Source organism: Acomys minous, assembly GCF_964271855.1.
Source record: "Acomys minous genome assembly, chromosome: 3".
Lineage (NCBI taxonomy): Eukaryota > Metazoa > Chordata > Mammalia > Rodentia > Muridae > Acomys > Acomys minous.
Genome location: NC_140485.1, coordinates 132,232,686 through 132,253,672, shown reverse-complemented (window position 1 = coordinate 132,253,672; position 20,987 = coordinate 132,232,686). Strand labels below are relative to the sequence as shown.

Sequence of the window (20,987 nt, the reverse complement as noted above, 5' to 3'; positions counted from 1 at the left end):
CAGATTGCAGTAACTTCTTTGTGAGCAGGATAATGGTGAAGACTATTTCTTTTCCCTTCTGATAACTACAGTGTGAACAAGACCATCCCATCAGAATGTTGTTGTTGTTGTTGTTATTGTTGTTGTTGTTATTTTCAAATATGTTTTACCAGTGTGGTGGTTAGACTACAAATGGCCCCATAGGCCTATAGGGAGTGCCACTATTAGAAGGTGTGGCTTAGTTGGAGTAGGTGTGGCCTTGTTGGAGGAAGTGTGTCACTGGAGAGGTGGGCTTCTAAGCCTAGTGGCTGGCTTTCACTTCCTGCTGCCTGCCAATACAGATGCAGAACTCTCCTTCTCCAGCATTATGTCTGCCTGCTTGTTGCCATGCTTCCTGCCATGATGATAATGGACTAAATCTCTGAAACTGTAACCCAGCCCCAATTAAATGTTTTTCGTTATAAGAGTTGCTGTGGCTATGGTGTCTCTTCACAGCAATAGAAACCCAAATTGAGACAACCACAAAATATATTTTTTAAAATAGACAGAACCCATTCCTGTCTCTGTTAACAAGGCCAAGAAGTCATAGACCCTAGAGGAGAACCTAATTCTATTGTTCTGTTAAATGGGCAGAGTGTTAAAATGAGCCCTAATGACTTGTTGCTATATCCAAAGGTGAGTGCACCTCCCAACCTTGGTAAGAGAAGATTCTTTTTGCAGTAGATGACAATTAATGGAGACCTTCAACTGGCCAAGGCTCAAAGATTAAAAGACTGTGGATTCCTCAGACCTAAATGGGACTTACACATCACAGTGCTCCCCGAAAGGGCCAAGGATCTTAGCAGAAAAGGAAGGTGGGAAGATTATAAGAGCCCGAGGAAATGGATAACATCACAGAAACAGTGTTGTGCAGACACAACAGGGTAGTTGTACAAAGAAACTCATAGCAATTGTGACAGCATGCACAAGTCCAGGGCAAGCTCTAGCCAAACTCCCAGGATGTAGTTGAGGGAGGAGGTGGGCACAAAATCCCACCACTAGCTGAGGGGCTATTGGCCTTTGATAGCTACTGGGAGAAAAAGCATCAGCTTTCTTGAATTATGTGGCCCTTGAAAGGTTCTCCTCACTCCCAAGAGTAGTTTGATAACACAAATGGATGATGGGGGGAGGAGAAGAAGAAAAGAAGAAGAAGAAGAAGAAGAAGAAGAAGAAGAAGAAGAAGAAGAAGAAGAAGAAGAAGAAAACTCCCAAGTTGGGTGGGTGAGGAGGTGAAGGTGGAGGGGTGTAGATGTGGGGGTAGTGGAAAGGTGAGCCTTATCAAAATGAAGTTGGATGCAATGAGGATCTAGTGTCCAAAACTTGCTTGTGACACTTCCAGAAGGACTGTTTGCTTAGCACACTGTCCTTGTGGTACAGTACAAGCCAGGACTATTTCCTGGGGATAAAAGATCACCATGCATAATGGCATCTGAAGCCAGTTACATGAACCAGGAAATCGCTCCTCCTGTGTGGCTACAGAGATGAATGGTTGTAGTGTCACTTGTTACTATTAAACGATGTTTACAGAGCCATTGAAAACCACCTTCCATTGTTCCCGCAGGGATATTTTACAACATGAGCAAATGCCAATCACAAGCTATTAAACCTCCTCAACTAAGTGAAAGATTGGTGGACAAAATCCTCACTGACATGTTGAGAGAGAAGGACTGAGGTTGACACAAAGAAAAGGAAAACATTTTGAAGTAGCCTGTCAGTTTTAGAGTGAGATGCTTTTCTATACAGCTAAGGCTCTTGGAACACGAATGGCAAAAGCATCTAATATCATTTCATCCAACTTTTCCTAAGCATAACCTTTAGTCTTTCTATTCATATAATCAATGAAAAACTATGTCTGAAGGGTACAGAAACCAGCTGAAGCCAATGTGAGAAAAACACTGATTGTGACCTTTGTTTAGTAGAAAGAAGAGGTCATGTACCTGTGGCTGATTTCTATCTTTTCTAAAGAGCCCAAATACGTTTTTTTAATATTAAGACAAAACCCAACCTATTGTGCATTCATGAAATTTTTATCCATATCAAGATATGAAGGACAGTTTATATGATGAACATTTTCCATAGTTGCATACACTGTATCCGAAATTTGTAGGACTCAATGAAGAGGAAATTATTAACAACATCATACTCCCATAGCATTTTAAACATGTTTTCATACTGCATACTACGCTTCTAAACACCAACCAAGTAAACCTAAATTTTCTACAAAGAAGTAGTTTGGCAGCCTGCTACGCACAGGCCTTTTTTTTTCCCTTTGAATTACATATGTTTCATGTTGAATTCCTCACTAGATTTTAAGTTCCCTTGCAGCCAGTACCATATTAACTGGCATATATTTAGTAGCCAGCAAATATGCTGGAAGAAAATGAATGAGTGAATACAATAATCAAATTCGCTGTTTAGCTTCATCTAAGGTGTTTTTAAATGTTGTATCTGTTGCTTGGGGTCATGAAGCAATTATCAAGTGTTTGTTGGTGTCTGAAACACAGAATGTTATCAACTTGCTAGGAGCTACAGGGCAAGATGACAAGTAATAAGCAATGGATGTCAGAGTGATGTGTTCCACAGGCCTGCCTTGTACTCCTGAGTCAACATGGGCTTTCTGGTGGTTGCCCTGAGATTTTTGAGTCTAAGATCAGCCCACAGCATTTATATTGCACCTTAACGACTTAAAGAATTTCATAACAATGTGACTCAATAAACAGACTCACTATATGGCTGATAAAGCTAAGACATGGAACAACAGAGCAAACCTAGGGTCCCCCTAAAGCCTTATACCCAGGAGCGGGATAACTGGCTTCCAGGTTGTCTGTGTCTCTGCACCTGGTCAAGCTCAATTCCGCTCAGCCACTACCTACCTCTTCAAGACCTTTAATAGTATTTACTGCTTGGACCTGATGCTCTTGGAGGAAGGTGCAATCTAACTTTCTATACAGTCTTTTCGTGGGTCCTGAAAGTTGCATTTTAGAACAAGCCACCAAATGCAATCACAAAACTCCTTGAGCATAGGACTCTTAAAGCCAGGATTCCATTCAGATTTGCCCGCCGTGGAGCGGTGTGTATTGGGAAGACTAGCTTTCAGTTTACTCTTTCGGTTAACTATGTTAGGTGATCTGATTGTTGGTGTCAACATAATGCAAAAGTTGTGCCGCGCGTATTATATCAAATGCATATTTATATGCATATGTAATAATGGGGCCGCTTATTCTGACTGCTGTGTTTAAGTCCCTCAACATTAGATGGCATACTCAGAGTGAGGTTGAAAGACACTGTTGGATCTCAAAAAAAAAAAAAAAAGATAGCAGTGATGATGATGTAGTGGTGGTGATGACGTCTCTTGCACCTCAAGACCATTATGAAGGCATCAGGAAATGAGAAATTAGAGGGTTTTTGAAGAACTTCCTTCTAAGGAATCTCTTCCATGAAGAAGTGGACCAAACCTGCCTCCTCACCAAAGCCCAGAAAAAGAGGCTTGATTCAACCCCCAGATGAAGAATTCACAGGCAGGCAGCAGGTACATGACTCACAATCCTGGCCTCTATCCCGAGGGCTAAGAGAAGAGATCATACCAGGATTGGACGCTTCTCAAGGTGTCTGAGGGCCAAAGGCAGAACTGTTACAGAGTGTGTGCAAAGCAGAATAAGTATGCGTTTAAGAGGAGAGTTCCCAGTAAGATGCAGGGGTGAGAGATAAATAAGAAGCTGCCCCGGTGTGACACAGTGGATCGAAGGAGTCGCCCTGAGACAAAACCCAACTCTATTATGAAGAATGGACGAGAATAAAAAACCAGAGTGTGGATGCTAAGACAATGCAAGTGTGGAGGAAATGGAATCGTCATCCGACAGAAAGGAGCAAGTACCAAAGCTGCTGCAGCTTTAGGCTCCTTGGCAGGGGGCGGGGAAGCAGATGCCTCATCCATAAGGGCTCACAGATAGCAGGCTGCCGCGCGTTTCCCGAAGACTCCCTGGACTCGGGACTTTTGAACAGTATTGGAACTGTTAAGGCTACGGGGAATCTTGAACTTGGACTGAACGTGGTTTTTCACCATGGGATGGCCATGAGCCTATGGCAACCAGGGACTGATATGGGTTAGATGTAAAATGTCGCCCACGGGCTCACACGTATAAACATCTGGTCCCCAGCTGGCGGTGTCTTTTGGGAAGCTTGTGGAATATCTGGGACGTGGGGACTAGCTGGCAGTCACGAGGCTGTAGGAGTAAGGTCAGAGGATAATGAAGCCAGTTCAGCCCCAGCTATTGATTCCCTGACCGCCACACGCCCCTTCCACCACAATGGGCTCTTGTCTCCTGAGCCACGAGTCTGGAAAAAATACTTCCTCCCGTAAAAGGATTTTGTTAAGAGAAAATCAGGATCGTTGCAATTTGGATCCAGCCCCAAGAAGGTTGATGGAAGAAGACAACAGTTACTCTGGTAGTTTCAAGAGCTGACTCCTAAAGTGTAGGCAGAGGTTGTGCTTTACCTGCATTGAGGGGTCCACAAGTGCCAGGACCCAGGGCTGGGGTACAAAAGAGCGTATCCAGAAAGTCTCGGAATAAGCCAAAAGGGGGACATCTTCTAACACGTGCTAAAGACTCAGAAAACAACTGGGCACGATGGCACGTGCCTGTAATCCCAGCACTTGGAGAGGCAGAGGTAGGTGGATCTCTGTGAACTCAAGGCCAGCTTGGTCTACAAAGCGAGTCCAGAACAGCCGAGGGGACACAGAGAAACCCTGTCTTGGAGAGAAAAAATAAAGACTCAGAAAACATGAGGCCAGCTCACACCAGGGTTCCCGGGTCCCTCCCTCTGCGCCTGGTCCACGTGTGCCAACGCCGCAGGGATCATAAAGTATGGGCTGGCAGATGCACAAAGATAAATCAATGTGAGGGAAGAAAGAAGAGGCTGACTTCCCCTACCACACTGCCAGCAGTAAGCAAGCTTGTCTGGGCTTAGTCCTGGAAAGGTGAAAGGTTGTATGTTAAATGAAACCTACACCTCCATATGTACATTGGACTGGTTGTAGTAATTAGTGACTAGAGGGCCTCTGACGCTTGGACCGGAAATGTGACCAGAAATCCTTGAAGTTGCTTTACATTAACTTTGTGGAAGGAAGAAACCCCCACGAAACTAGCAGAGGCATAAGAATATTCCACAATTATGCTCCACACAGCCCACCCTCCAGCATAACGGTCACACTAACAGTCTCTCAAAGAATTAGGCTTTTTCCCTCCTCACCTTTCCCTCTAACAAATTGAACAAGTGGATTTCGTGGCCAATAGTTTAGACCAGCATAGCTGAACCTGTGGGTCACGACCCTTCAGGGGATCACATGGCAGATAAGGATGTTATGCATGGTATAGCAGTTATTTCAATGGCCAACTTGACATCTACCAGAAAAAAAATAGTGTGGTAATAATCTTTTATACGTGAAACTACAAACTTTTAAAATCAGTCAGCAAATAACGCACCCGAGGTTTGTTCATTTTACCCTCATGTGAAGCCAAATGCCTCCTTCATCGTCATTTGGGTGCATAACTGGGTGTCCGTTGATGTTTAAAAACATGAAATTGGGAGAAAAATGATTGCTTTCTTTCCTAGCTGCTCTGTAAATCAAGTGCAGTGGAATGGGATGAAGAAAGTCTGTGTTCAGTTAAGAGAAGCCATGATTACTCCTGGGCCAACCACTCTTCGGAAAAGCAAGGCCCTCTGCTCTGCAGTTCACTGGAACACCAAGGTGGAACCAAAATGGGAAACCTCATCCTGAGGGGTGGCGGGTGGAGAGAGAGGTTCAGGCTTTGCAAAGCTGCGGCTCTGGCCTAGAGCACAATGACATTCATGTTTAAAAGCATGGCAATATGACAAGCATTCTAAGCACCTTGCAACAAGTCTCTAGAGGACACTGGGGCTGGGGTGACATGTGGTTGAACCGATCCCATTCCAACACATGTGAAAGGCAAGGCTTTTAAGAGTTTGGCGAGTTCCTAGCTACAGAGGAGGAGCAGGATGTAAATACGTGAGCTGCCTCCACACACTGGACAGCAATGTCTTAAACCATGCCTTTACTCGAGCATATCATCAAAATATAGTTTAGAATTATTTTATTCATGTCCACCTCTTTGAACCAATGGGGAAACTGAGGACCTAATGGCTTCTTGCCTTGTCCAGAGTGACAACCCAGAGCTATGACCATATCTCATTAAAAGGGCTGGGATCTGTGTTCAGTGTCAGCCCCATCTGTGTCACATCTTCACACGGCAGCAGCACCTTATTGCCACTTTTCTCTTGAAATTGTGCCTTCTCCACAAAGCTACAGCTCCTGGAACCTTCTGGGGGGGGGGAGTAATGACTCTAACAGGCTAATGGGCTATCTTTGTCACTGTCCTATGGCTAGGAAGACACAGCATGGCCACAACAACTCTTATCAAAGAAAGTATTTAGCTGGGGCAGGCTTACAACTTCAGTGGGTCAGTCCATCATCATCATCATCACCATCACCATCATCATCGTCGTCGTCGTCATCATCATCATCATCATCATCATCACCATCATCGTGGCGGAGAGCAAGGTAGCAAGCCCGGCACTGGGGCAGTGGCTAAGAGCTGCATCCTGATCTGAGAGCAGAGAGAGACCTCTGGGCCTGGCATGGACTTTTGAAACCTCAAACTCACATCCAGTGGCACACTTCCTCCAACAAGGCCCCACCTCCTAACCCTACTAATCCTTCCAGATAGTGCCACTCCCTGGTAACTAAGCCTATGGGGGCCAATCTTACTCAAACCACCACACAGGCCTTCCCAGGAGTAGTTGTGGAATGAAACAAGTATATTCAGAATTAGTGGGTCTTGAGTTAGCTCCCTGGGACAAATACTCCCAAGATTATCTGGTAACTGTTGAAATGCCATTATGCCTTGGAATAACTGACTGTCTGAGACACTCTGCCTTCGATCCACCCTACCCTTCTCCCCAGGCTCTTTCTCACTGTTTAATTCTGGGCTGGCTCACAGCATTTTTTTTTAATCTTTGTCACTATGATAGTCAGCCTTAGGTTTCCATTTGGTTAGACGGGGTGTTACTGTGAAGGTATCCTGTCAATATGGCCAAGGTGTATAGCAATTGACTTCTGGAACATAGGTGGGTGAGCCTCATCCAGTCAGTCCAAATGGAAATTGTTCAGTCTGCACTGTCAGCATTTCCATCTACCCCACACAAAGTTGAAACTTTCCATCTTCTAAAGTGCCCTGAGCCAAATAGGAACATCTACAGACATATAGACAAAAACATAGAGTTTGGGGGGTTGAGTGCAGGGGACACATACAGGATATTTCAAAAGGAAGAGCTCATAGATACAAAAGTTGTTTGGTGAGAAGGACATGCTAAAAGGATTAAAACAAATAGCAGCCATCAGAACTCAAGGAGTGAGGTCAAGAAAGTCAAAGTGGCAATGGCAACGCCGCATAGTTCAAGGATAGCCATGAGAGGGACTTGTCATTGCCCCAGGAGAGATTGACACCATAGAGGTTTAGAATGGGCACAGGAAAGCAAGTCTTCAGCCCTGAGTCACATGTTACTTGACCCAGCGTTAAAAAAATGTGTCTCTCAGGCCTTCCTTTTCTTTCTTTCTTTTTCCTTTATTATCTCAATCCATTAACATAGAAATGCTAGTTCTTAACTTATAGCCAACAGAAGTTTATCCAATGGGCAAGTAACAGAAACAATATCCACTGAGAAAAACAGTGGTTTTTTCTTCTGTTGACTTTATTCTTCCAGGGTGTGTGTGTGTGTGTGTGTGTGTGTGTGTGTGTGTGCGCGCGCGCGCGCGCACGCGCGCACGCACGTGCACGCATGTCCAAAGCCAGAAGAACTTGAATAATAAAGTAGTATTGTATCATATTGTGCTATATTATAATATACTTTTTTTTTAATTTCATGAAATGATTGGATAGATAGAGGAATAAGGCTGAGTAGATGAATCTAGCAGGCAGAATCCTGGTGATTCCCATAGATCCTGTACTCTCATGGAGGAGGAGGAAAGCAACTCCTCTCCTTTAGTAAGGGCTGCACACAGGGACTTCCTTCCATGGAGCCGGTGTGGAAGGGCAGGTGTGAAAGGCTTTACAGTAGACATATTTGACAAGCCCTACCCAACCTGCAGTTAAGATCAGCATCATAGTCCTAACACTGAGGGAGCGTGTGCTTGACATAGTGTGACAAGAGTGGCTTGGTTTTCCCTATAAGAATCCTGTAGTCTCACTTTTTTGAGAAACCTATCAGGCAAGTCCCAACAAGGGGCAGCACACGATCTATGGAACACCTCCCTGGTACTCAAACAAGGAAACCAAGGAAAGCCTGAGAAAACATCACAGCCCAGAGAGCTTTATGGGTATGGCTTTCTTCTGGCTGAGATCCGGGAATAGCAAAAGACTCTCAGGTCGAAATTTTAAAAAGACAGGAATGATTTAGTTACTAATAATATGTCACTATTTCCTGATTAAACATGGCATGCCATCCTACTATAGAATGTTACTAATAAAGAAATCAGTGTGGGTTACACGTGGAATCTCAGTACCTGCCCGTTTTTGCTGCGGCTCTAAAACTGTTCTAAAATCGTGTATTCAAATACACAGATGTGTCTTCTATGAAAGTGAAACATGAGGTTGTTCTACCAAGAAACACAGAGATGTTAACACTCAAGCCTACAAGATGCTGAAACTGGACCATTTTAGGGTCGTTTACCCCAGAGGTATAGGGCAAGGTGCCTTCTCCCACCACCGACAGTGTTTTGGTTTGGAGAACAGATATGATGCGAAACCAAGCAGAAGTAGCTGTGTCAGCCCTCGGGCATGTGGCTTGCCCAGAGAGACATGCAGGCTAACTGCTACTTTGGCATATGAAGGTAGTGATAGGATCAGTCTGTGGTGTAGTCAATTCACCTAAGCAAACTCAAGTCAGAAAGTTCTAGAACCATAATAAATACAGCTTATTTCAGTGATGGGCAGGGGTATTTGAAAAAGAGATGAATTTCATATTGCTTTGTATTTCCACTTAGCCTTATTCGTTCTCCGTGAGCATTGGCCTCATATGATCAGAACGTAACTGTCCAGCCACACATTCACTTCCTGGGTTTAAATGATTAGATTTCTAAGAGAGGCATAAGCTCTAAGAGAGGTAACTTGATTTCCATATGACAAGGAGTGATGAGATGGTGTCTGCACCAGTTTTGTGGTGATCTAAAAGAATAGCATGCCCATACTCTGATCTAGTCAATGGACAGGACATTCTCCACAGTTATGTGGAGAACAGGCACTAACTCTGACATGAACTCTGGTGCCCCATATTTGACGACCTCCCCTTGATGGTGAGCCCTGGTGGCACTCAAAGAAAGAATAGGCATGCTACCAAGAAGAGACTTGATAGCCTGTGACCCTAAAGTGGAGGAGGAGATTCCCCCTCAATCGCGGGCCTAGGGGAGGGAAGTAATGTGGAAGTGGGAGGGAGGGAGGAACAGGTGGATACAAGTGATGGGAGAACAATTGAGTTGTAATCAGAATAAATTAATTTTAAAAAAAAGAATAGCATGGACAGCACGATTTGTAAAAGGCAGAAGCTTACTTCCTTACAGTTATGGAGGCGGAGGATTCCAAGGCAGCGAGGCTTCCTTCTGTACCCCTCAAGGCAGAGGGGTGCACATTGTCTTCCCCTCATACCATCCTACCCAGGATGCCTGATCTCGTCCTCACATGCTCTGTCTCCCAGTGCTGCTACACTCCCTGCCTGTACAATGACACATCGCAGCAAGAAGTTCAGTGGACATGCCCACAAGGATGCAGTACGATGGAAGCATGTGACAAGGGTGCACCCACTGGTGGGGGATGGCCCCATGTCCATGTACAGCCACTGCTGGGGCAAGGACCCCATGTCCATGCACAGCCACTGGTTGGGGGATGACCCCATTCCCATGCGCAGACACTGCTGGGGTGATGACCTCATTCCCATGCACACATGGGAAGCACTGTCTAGACTTGGGGGTTATTTAAAGACTTAAAATTAGAAGGGAGCATGTTGCAAGGTATCCGTGGGGAGCTAAAGTAGGAATTTGGGGGTGCATATGATTATATTTCATTGTATACACTATGAAATTCTCAAGGAATAATTTTTTTTAAAAAACAGGTAACATGAGACCTTACTAAATAAAATATATACCAAAATAACAGAGATACTTGCTAACTTCATAAATAAAAAAGGAAAACTTAAGTAATTTTCCTTTGACAAAATATTCCCAATATAAAAGATGGAGAAATCGATATTTCGACTCCAAGAGGCTGTGACTAGAGCACAGGCTGCCACTTTTACAGCAAAGGGAAAGTTCCCTCCTCAAGTACTCCATCTCTCTGTTTTCTTCTTCTTTGTTTTTGCTCTTTTTTTTCTTTTTAATTTAAGACAGGCTCTTACTAAGTAGCCCCCACTGCCCTGGAATGCACTGTGTAGACCAGGCTGGGCTCAGACTCATAGAGATTGGCCTACTTCTGCCTCCTAAGTGCTAGGATTAAGGGAGTACGCCACCATGCCTGGTCCCATCTCTACAGTTTTTAGTTATTACTTCCTCGGTACTATTGAGACAGTCATTTTTCAGAAAAGCAGAGTGTAAAATGAGTTATGACAGCTGCACATAAAAGCTCTGTGGCTCAAACTAAAATATTTGTCACAGTTTATCAAGTCTTCTCCATCCGATAAAAAATTTGAATCATCCTGGCCTACCTGGTGTAAGTTTGGAACGTGTAGCAATCAGCGAAGGTGTAACAAAATAGGTGAGGATGTCAAGGAGAAGAGCGGAAAAAGAACTGTCAGAACCACAAGGTTTAGTCTCAGATTAGCTGTTTTCAAATACTTGTGTAAATTTTGATAACATTAAATAAATCAGTTACTCTCAAGTTTCTGCTTCCCATATATAACATTAAAGGGTTTTACTAAAATAAACTTCAAAACACTTCACTTATAAAATTCTACTTTAAAAAGAAACTAATATATATATATGTATATATATATATATAGCCTTAAAAAGAAAATTTAAAACTTAGTTTCATCAGCAGTTGTTTTCCACATGAGAAAAACAAAATCTAATCATTTAAAAACCATTTCTAAACCGGGCATGTTGGCGCAAGCCTTTAATCCCAGCACTCAGGAGGCAGAGGCAGGTGGATCGCTGTGAGTTCAAGGCCAGCCTGGTCTACAGAGAGTCCAGGGCAGCCAGGGCTATATAGAGAGACCCTATCTCGAAAAAGAAAATCTATTTAATAGCTTCACCACATTTTTATTTAAAAAGAAAAACTAGATTTTAAAAAACTGAAACAAGTTCTAGCTAGAAACTCCTACAACTTCAGATTGCTTAGACAAACACTAAAAACATTTTTGTTTTTTACTATAGAGGGCAGGCAGTTGTGTGTCACAGTGTTTACTCCAAATGTTCAGCTGGGGTGTGTTCAATGGACAGAGCTTTAAAAACCAATGACTATAAACATAAGCCTCGAATTCTGCCCTTAGATCATTTGAAAGCCTAGTTGTTTCCAAGCCTGCCTATGCCTTAGGACCATGCCCAGATGTTTTAAATTATATGCATGCTTAGGCTCCATCCCATACTAATAAAATCAGAACCTAGGGAGAGTCAGCCACGGGTATTCTTTTTAAACTCCCAAAACCCTGCCAGTAAAACACCAAGAGGTTGGGGTTAGTGAGATGGCTCAGCTGTCAACAGCTTGAACCCCTGCTGCAGACGGTCAGATTGTAGTTCCCAGCACCCACGTCAGGTGGCTCACAACGCCCTGCAACTCCAGGTGCACGGGACCCAATGACCCTAAAGTGGATTTCCTGGCCTTCCGTAATCAATCCATCACACACATAACAACCACTGTCACCCCTTTCCTCTGCCTTCATCATTCGGAGCTCTTCTCCTCGTGATTTCTGCCCTACCCCGCCCTCACAGTCACACCCTTCGAGGCTTCCTGACCCTCTAATTTCCATATCCAAATCTTTCTTGCCCCAACCCCTTGCTCTTCTGAGCAACAGCATCCAATGTATGTGTCCAGGAAAATTCTCAATTCACCCCTGCTTTCCAATTTCCATCTCCACCATCCTAACCAATACTCTCATTTGGAACTTGTAAAGGAAGAAAGACTCTCTCTCTCTCTCTCTCTCTCTCTCTCTCTCTCTCTCTCTCTCTCTCTCTCTCTCTCCCTCTCTCCCTCTCTCTTTTTAATGGTAAAACCTCCCAGCTGGCCTGGCATACCTCTGGGTTTCTTGTACTCAGAGCTAGCCTCCACACAAGTTTGGGTTAACCTTTCTCAGAAACCATTTATACCCAAATACCATTTGGGGAGTTGGCAAATGTTGCCTAAAGCCCTAAATACCCACCAACTAGCCCAACCCATCAACACAGCCTCTTTTCTCCTGTATGAAACTCTCTTCTCCATCCAAGCCAGTGTTCCAGACACCACATTTTTATCTCTGCACTGGGGATCACAAAAACTCCTCAGCGCTCCCAAAAGAGTAGTGTCCTCCTTTGGTGACCAAGCAATTCTGCCAACCATTGTCTGGTCCCAGCAAGGATAGGGCAGCCACTACTCCGCCATCTTCTCTGTATAACCCACCTCTGGCGCCATTGCTGTTACCTAAAACCCTTCTTCCCACGCTGAACTGGTGTCCAGGGACCACTTGTGTCATCCTTCAGTCCTGTTGCTTCTGATTGCTTGTGGAGCCTGTTTCATCCCAGCCACTATTTCCCGGTCTATTATCTGTCCCCTCCCCCAGCCCCACTGTGTGCTCTGTTGTTGGGTCCCTTCTTGCCTTGAGCATCTCTTCTCTACTCTCTTAAGTCTCCCCAGTCCTGACCCTTCTTCCCGCTGGCAATCAAAATTGCCCAGCCACCCTGTCTCCCTCCTGGAATTTAAAGCGTTCTCACACCCGCTCATATTTAACTGGCTTCCTGACCACACCACTGCCTTATCCAGACCATACAAATCCAGAGTATCTTCTGGCCAGACCAGACTTCTCTGGGCCTGTCCTATTGGGAGGTCATCTGAGTCCTGGCATGGTGGGGCCTTTCGCGCTGTTTCAGCCCATCGTTTTTTGCTCTCTGGCTACTGCTGCAGGCAACAACTTCCAACTCGTTGGTACCAACGCTCCTCAACTAGTCGCGCAGATATGTCTTGATAAACCCACCACAAGCTGCATGTATCTGTTCTGGAGCAATTTAAAACGCCCTCCATGGCATCATATTCTGAGTGTCCTGTTTCCCTAGCTGACGGTCCTTTTTTGAGAGGTTGCAAGAAATATAAGAAAGTGGGACCCGCTAGAAGTTGGTCACTTAAGGTGGGCCAGAAAGGATCGCTTTTCCCGAGTCTTGCCCCCTTTTATTCACGTCAAAAGCCTCTGCCGCGGGCTCCCACTGCCACGGGCGTCCACCCAGGCACATGCGTCAAAGGGAAATGTTGACTAGCACCCTGATTCAAATATGTCTTTCCAGTTCACTCGTAGGATGCATTCTGTCACAGAGAAGTGAAAGATAGTAAAATGTCCTTGCTGGAAAATGCCTTGTATACGCCTGACCTATTCACCACGCTAACTTAGCAGCACGGTACCCTGTGGAGTGATGGTGGCTGTGCTTGCGGTCTTAACCCAGTATTGAGAGGCGGGATCGTTCACTCCATGCATTGGTAGCACCGGAAAAGATCAACGTTCAAAACTGGAAGGAAAGCACCTCCACTACAGAATGTGTGTTATTTCTGCCATCGGAGATCAGAAACAACATAGACTGTACCGAAATAATGAGTCAAGCCATCTGCACCTCTTCTATTGTCTTGTCTGCCAGTGTGCTTGCTGTTGCTTGGTGCGCATCCCTTCCCTGAGGTAGACCCTTCCTTTGCCTTCCCTGTCCACCTCCTCCTTTCCCTTTTCTGAAGCTGTAGCTGTTACTCGTCTCTGTTAGTTTCTGTTGTGAACCGTAACAGTGCCTAAAGCTCCTTGTGAGGGAGCTGTTATCTCGGCTCACCTTCTTAGGGGATGTCAATCCGCGGCAGAGAGTAGCCCCTGACAACGATGGAGGCAGCTCGTGATGAGGTGGACCAGACAGCATGAAGTAAGACTAGAACACCCAAAGGTACTTCTAATGACCCAAATAAGCCTCTACCTCCTAAAGTCTCCACAGCATCCCAAAACAGCACCATCAGCTGAGGAGAAAACATTTAAAACATGGGACTGTGCGCAGCATTTACGATTCAATGTCCACTGACATAATTGGCTGCCTAGACAGTTGTCAGAGGTGACTCTATCTGGTCCCACACTTAATCAGCTACTTCTATTAATATATACCAGTTCAGATCTAGCAAGATCTGCTTCCTTCAGTTTTACCTGTTAATGTTCCAGTGAGTAGAGAATGCTTTTCCTAAATATAGACTGTCTGACTCATGTGTCTAAGCAATGTGCTCACTAAAGCCGTCTACAGATGCAAGATGGCGCAAAGAAGCAGTTCCACCAGAGAACTACTCCCCCCGCCCCCAGGACTTGTGCAAAAAATGAGGAATCCCTCCTGGTTGCCTTCACTTTCAGATCATACAGAAAGATCTCATACAGGCCAGCTAACCATCCAGGATGAACGAATCTCCAGTGATGCAGAACCCCTTACTAGTTCTTGGCATAAGATGCCTTGGTTGGGGACAGAAAAGTTCAAACAACACGACTTCAAACAAAATGTCAGTTATTCATTATCACAAAACAAGCACTTATCCCTCACCTACCACCAACTCCATTGTGTTCTGAGACACCATACGTCCCCGAATGGCACCATTTCAAAGCACGCATTTGGCAGTAAACCCACAAGGAAAATGAGAGATAGTCTTAGTTACCAGCAATGAGTGAACCATACCAGCGAGTGAAATGTTGCCTCTAAATTTTCTGGAGCCTAAATCAAACTGAGCAGGCTGTTCCTGAAATCTTCCTTTTCTTGCATGACAACAAAGATCCTTATACTATCCTTATTTGGTCAACTTTTCCCTCCAACTCTACAGGTATTTATTATATATCTACTTTGCACAAAACATTATTTCCCAACCCACCAGCCATCTTGCTAAAACAAACAAACGAACAAAATCCTCGTGACCTAGGATGTGCCAAAAATTGCCCTAAACATCACTTTTCCAACTAGAGCCTCCACAGCCTTGTCATCAGGCAGCGGACGATTTTCCAAAGATAATCCGGTTCTGTCTGGATGTTTTGCCTATGGTTCTACAAGAACCAGGATTCTTTGGCCCCCATAATAACTAGAAGAGAAAAGATGCTTCAGTTTCTACTTGCAGAGAGATACATGGAGTGAGGAAACAACCCCAGTTCCCTGAGTCATTGGTTTGCTTGCCAAGAAGGCTGTCCAACCCCACCCAAGGCCTGTCTTTCAACTGTGTCAAGGGTAAAGGCCTCCAGTTGCCTCCATGAAGCTGCCTCAGGCTTACAATTGTGCAAAAGTGTTCTTCCTCAGTAAACCTTCTGGTTCTAGGAAGGGATGTGTAGGGCTTGCTCTGAAGCCTTGGAACAAATGAGAGAATAAATTCGTTTCCTACAGCTGTTGTAACAAAGCACCACAAATGTGCGTTCTCATAGTCCCGGAAGCTGATGTCTCATGTCAAGGCTTGAGTATGGTTGGTTCTTTCTGGGGCTGTCATGCAAAGTCTGCTCCTGGCCTTTCTATAGAGCCAGAGTGTTTGCTGACAATCTTCTGTGTACATCGGCCTGTGGAAGCATCACTCTGCCTGTGCCTTCATCTTCCTGTTCCTTGCTTCCTGTGCCTGTCCTTGTCCCAAGTTCCTCTTTTGCCTTGACTTAGTCCATCCTTTAAGCTCCCACTACATCCCCAAATCTTTAAAGATTTCCTCTCCAGTCCCCGTACTATTTATTAACATACACTTTTATACATAATAATTAGTTACACTGTATCATTTTCCAAGTGTTTTGTCGTATTAACTCTCCGTCCCTACCTCTTGTCTCCCTCCAAGTCCTACTTTAATCCCTTCCTTCTTCCCAACTAGAACTCTTTCCGCTTTCATGAGTTGTTTTGTTCTCCTTTTTCCATTCTTTTTCTTTCCTTTCTTTCTTTCTTTCTTTCTTTTTTTTCCCCTCCCTGGTGCTGGTGAGGTCAGTTAGGCTTGCTTACAAGAACATGGATGGGGAATCATTCCCAGAAGCCCAAACAACTTACCAGTGGCTACATCACTGAAGAACCAGTCTCTCCTACCCACAGTACACATTAGCTGCCCAGAGATCTTCAGGGAGGCCTTATCTCTACATCAGGCCACATCCGGAGACCCTGGGATACTCAGGGCTCTCCCACGTCTTTTTGCTCTCCTTGAGAGACAAAGTGCCATCTACAATGGAACTAGTCCAGGATGCTGAAGGAAAGAAGCAGTGGGCTGGGAAGGAACTGGAAGGGAGGGGGTGAGTCGGATCAAGCCATGTTGTAGAGAACTCTCAAAGAATTAATAAAAAATAAAATAAATTTCAAGATGTTGCTGACTTAGAGCATAGTGAGATGACAGAAAGGACTGTGTTTCCCAGCTTTGTTTATAAGCCTGGAACAAACCACCTGAAATGTGTCTATTTGCAGCCACCCAGGCTTTTGTCCTTGGAGCCTCCCTGTTGAGCAGTCTCTTAGCGTTTACAGATATGCTTTAATGTGGGACAACTGATGAGAATTTCAAGTTTGATAATTGATTCCTTAATCCTGATTTTTTTTTCCCATCCAACAGAAACTACTTCTGAATTATCTTCTGCCATGTAATCATGGGACAGTCATTATCACTGTCTCTTTTGTCTTTCTGTACCAAAATGCCTTCCAGTCCTCCCTAAAAATGCACTCCCTTACAAACCCACCTAACCTAAATAATGTTTTTGATTTTATAATGATTTTGATAAGGAGCTGAAGAATCTGTCATTTACAGTTTCTTTTAAAAATGAAATCAAAAGAGCTTCTGAGTTTATACCCCAATCCTTTGGGATACATATCTATGGCCAAACAAACTAAATCTACTCTTTGTGATTTGTTGCAAAAGTCACTCTAAAGATTAACTGGCAGAAAAAAAGAAAAAGAAAAAGAAAAAGAACACCTTTCTAGTTAATGTTTTGTGGTGTGTTTGAGAAAATTCATAGAGGCTCTACCTGGGGTTCAGGGCTCCTCCTCCGTGACATCTGGGGTGCCATGTCACAGTGCCCAGTACAGCTGAGACCTCTCCTGGCACCTTGTGCCTGTTGTCCCAAGCGTCCCTTCCTGCTTCAGTTTGGTAAGTCGGTGTTTATAAGGGCATGGCTTCCATTGTGCCAGCCTGTCAAACACCCACAGGCCTCCATTTTCTGTTAAGACTGGCACGCAACATTTGTTGCTAACAAAACCAACCTGAGGCATTTGGGCGGGAGGTGGGAAGGTTGGGCTGTTCATTTCATTAGAAACATTTACCTTCTCTTTGCAAAGCAACCTCCTGAGAAACGCAGGGGAGTTTTTGATTTAGCAGAAGAAAATAATAGCCAAGCAGCATATCGGCAAATTAATTATTTAAACATTTTCCACTCCAAGTCATTTCTTACTCCCTGTAGTTATTTGTCAGTTGATTTTTTTTTTAATTACAAAATAACACTTGTTCATTTTAAAACTTTAGACAATACAGAGGAATATAAAATGTAATGTGCAAGTGAAAACCCTCACTTGATTTTTACTAACTTAACTCCACAGGCGTAATCACCATTCTCCAGTGAATATGGCAACGTATATATTTAAATGTGACAATCACCTCTGCCTAATCAATGAGGGGGCTCTTTTGACACCTGCACTGGAAATTTCTTTAGTGACTCCATGAGATGCTACGAAGTTACTTCCTGCCATTCCATGGTGCTTTGGAAAGAATAAAATGAGTTTGGTTTGACTTGGTTTGGCTTTTTTGTTTTGTTCTGTATTGTTGGTTTATGTTTTGGGGGGTATTTTGTTTTGTTTTATGATGGGTGGTAAAGTAGCGAAGCATAATTCTGTAAGCCAGGACATCAGGCCGCCAGTGAGACGTTCCAAAGTGTCTGGCACTGGGTTCCACTTTCAACAGGTTGTCCTGGGGGAAAGTGAAAACTTTCAGAACAAGCCGACTGAACAGTGTTTCCTGTGCCTTGGACGATGGTGGGGGCTTTCATTATGTCCAAGTGCCCAATTTTTCTACTAAGAGAGGATAAACGCTTTCAATTATGTGAATTCCCATCAGGAGGGCGACAATAGGCATGGATACAATTCTATAGCTCTTGAGCAATACAAAGTCTATCCCGGGATGGAAGGCGGGACAAAGGAAAACAGCTCTGCCTCAGAACAAAGTGCAGAGCGAGAGTCGTTATCTGCAAAATGCTGCAAAAGTGCATTAACCGGAAAATTTTAAGCAAATAAGTAGTACAGTATTTCTCGGTGATTTTCCATGCTTCCGTGGACAGTTCTGGTGAATTCATGCATATCTGGGGGTTCTTACTAGCTGAAGGTTTTCCTCCTGTTTTTGCTGGGTTTGTTTTTCTCTTCCCTCTCTTTTTTTTTTTTTTTTTTTTCCTCTTCTTCAAACTTTTTTTTTTCCACTTTGGATAGTCATTTTTTTTTTTTTTTTTTTTTGGCCTAAAACTAAGCATCTCCAAGAGCAATTTGTAATGAAGACACATCACTGCCCAACATCATCATATGTCTGATGTCCGTAATCTGTTTCAGCAGAATCTTCGAAAAACACCAGACACGACTAGAGTTAGGATAAAAAATTAAACATGATCATTTATGCAAACGTGAGTTGTGTCAAAGGTAATTTTGATTAAAAGTCTTAACGTTGGAGGCTAGTGAGACGATTCAGTAGATAAATTACTTCTCACATGGGCCCAGTGACCTGAGTTTCATCCTCTATCTTCTTCATCACTTAATATTCTTTTTTTAATTTTATATTTAGTGATTGTTATATTAAATTATTAGCTACAGTTACATATCAGTTTTGGGCAATAAGCAGAATGTTGTTTTAAAAAATCATTGAAATTATGCCTGGCTTCATTCATGATAACCATATTTTAATTATGCATAATGAAAATTTCAAGAGTGCTTTACCATAATTTACTAAAATGTATAATAAAATTTCTCCCAATGAAATAGCTTTTCTATTTTAATTTCCTTAACATTCTATGTTTAGCTGTGAGAAATATGACAAGTATTGCATGATGTCATCTTATGTATGAATGAAAAATTAAGAGAACATTCACGTCCACTAGCTTGCCTCAATAAAATCATCTAAGCTCATCAGAGAAGCAAAGACTTCCTTAGCTCACCTACCATGCCTCTGTCAGTTTACCCCAGAAATACTATTTCAAAGTCCTCTCTAAGAAGCGTCCTTACATCTCACCATAATCTCTGGTCACTGTTCAAAGGACCCCAATCTTGTTTCCTTTTAAGCACACTGACTGACAGGAATGCGGTCATGGAAATGAAGCTCCCACTTGGATATTTTCACAGGGATATTTTAAAGCAACTCAAACTTGGCACCATCACAACTGAAAAATCTTCAGAGCAAGACACTGATATATCTAGATCATTGTTTGGTTCAGAAATGAGTGCATCACTTTAGACTGAGTTCATCAGATTAAACGGGTCTGCTAGCATTCCAAACTTTTAGTAATTTAGTCACGTCCTCTCATTTGATGTGAACCAAAAACTTTTTTTTTTCCTGGGGACTGGTGAGGACATCTTAGTGACAGTGTGGTGGCCCCATCTAGGGTACAACAGATACATGGAAGACAGCAGAGTAGAGAGTTGAAAGGTACCCAGGTCTCTGATAACATGATTCAATCAGCCAGAGATTCTAGCCTGCCCCACCCCACATCTGGAACTTCTGCTTTCTGAACTGAATTTCTGTTTTGGTTTTTGGGTTTTGTTTTTGTTTTTGTTTTTGTTTTTTGTTTTTTGTTTTTTTGTTTTTTGTTTTTTGTGGGGTTTTTTGGGGTTGTTGTTTTTTTGTTTTTTGTTTTGGTTTTTTTTTGGTGTGGGCTTTTTTTTTCATACTAGAAATTTATTTTGTATTTAATTAATTTATTCAGATTAGATCTCAATTGTTATCCCATCACTTGTATCCTCCCGTTCCTCCCTCCCTCCCGCTTTCACCCTACTCCTTTCCCCTAGGTCTATGATCGAGGGGGACCTCCTCCCCCACTATATGGTCATAGGTTATCAAGTCTCATCTCGATAGCCTGCTTATTCTTTCTCTGAGTGCCACCAGACCTCCCCTCCATGGGGAAGTGGTCAAATATTGGGATAGTTGTGAGGACATCCTACTGGGACTCCAGGTGAGAGAAGTATGGGAGAAAGGGGAAATAGAAGGATCCAGAGGGTCCTAGAAACTTACAAGAATCATGGCAGATGGATCTGGGCCCAGCAGTTCTGCTCAAACTACTGCACCAACCAAGGACAATACTTGCAGTAAACATTGAACCCCTTCTCAGATCTAGCCAATGGACAAGACATTCTCCATAGTTGAGTGGAGAGGGGGGACTGACTCTGACATGAACTCTGTTTTTTGGGTTGTTTTTTGTTTTTTGTTGTTGCTGTTTTTGTTTTTTGTTTTTTGTTTTTTGTTTTGTTTTGGTTTTTTGTTGTTGTTGTTTTGGGTTTTTTTTTTTTGAGACATGGTCTCTCTGTGTAGCCTTGACTGTCCTGGACTTGCTTTGTAGACCAGGCTGGCCTTGAACTCACAGTGCCAGTGAGTTCACAGTGCCTCTGCCTCCCGAGTGCTTGGATTAAAGACATGTACCACCATACCCAGCTTGAACTGAATTTCTAATTGACAAAGACAATTTAGCTTTGTGTGTGTGTGTGTGTGTGTGTGTGTGTGTGTGTGTGTGTGTGTGCACACTAAAATGTATTTTAACTGATT

At 43.5% G+C, this 20,987-nt stretch overlaps 1 protein-coding gene across 5 annotated transcripts in view; it reads right to left on the bottom strand.

Moving 5' to 3' along the window:
* The window catches only part of ESR1 (estrogen receptor 1), a 366,771-nt gene that overhangs the window by 252,768 nt on the left and 93,016 nt on the right, over positions 1 to 20,987 (bottom strand). Inside the window, exon 1 of one of the 5 annotated variants that reach the window (XM_084775862.1) lies at positions 6,487 to 6,557. The exons of the other annotated variants lie outside the window; for them this stretch is intronic. The gene's annotated coding sequence lies outside the window, so the exon portion shown is untranslated. Of the gene's footprint in view, positions 1 to 6,486; positions 6,558 to 20,987 lie in introns of those variants that run through there. 5 annotated transcript variants of the gene reach the window in all.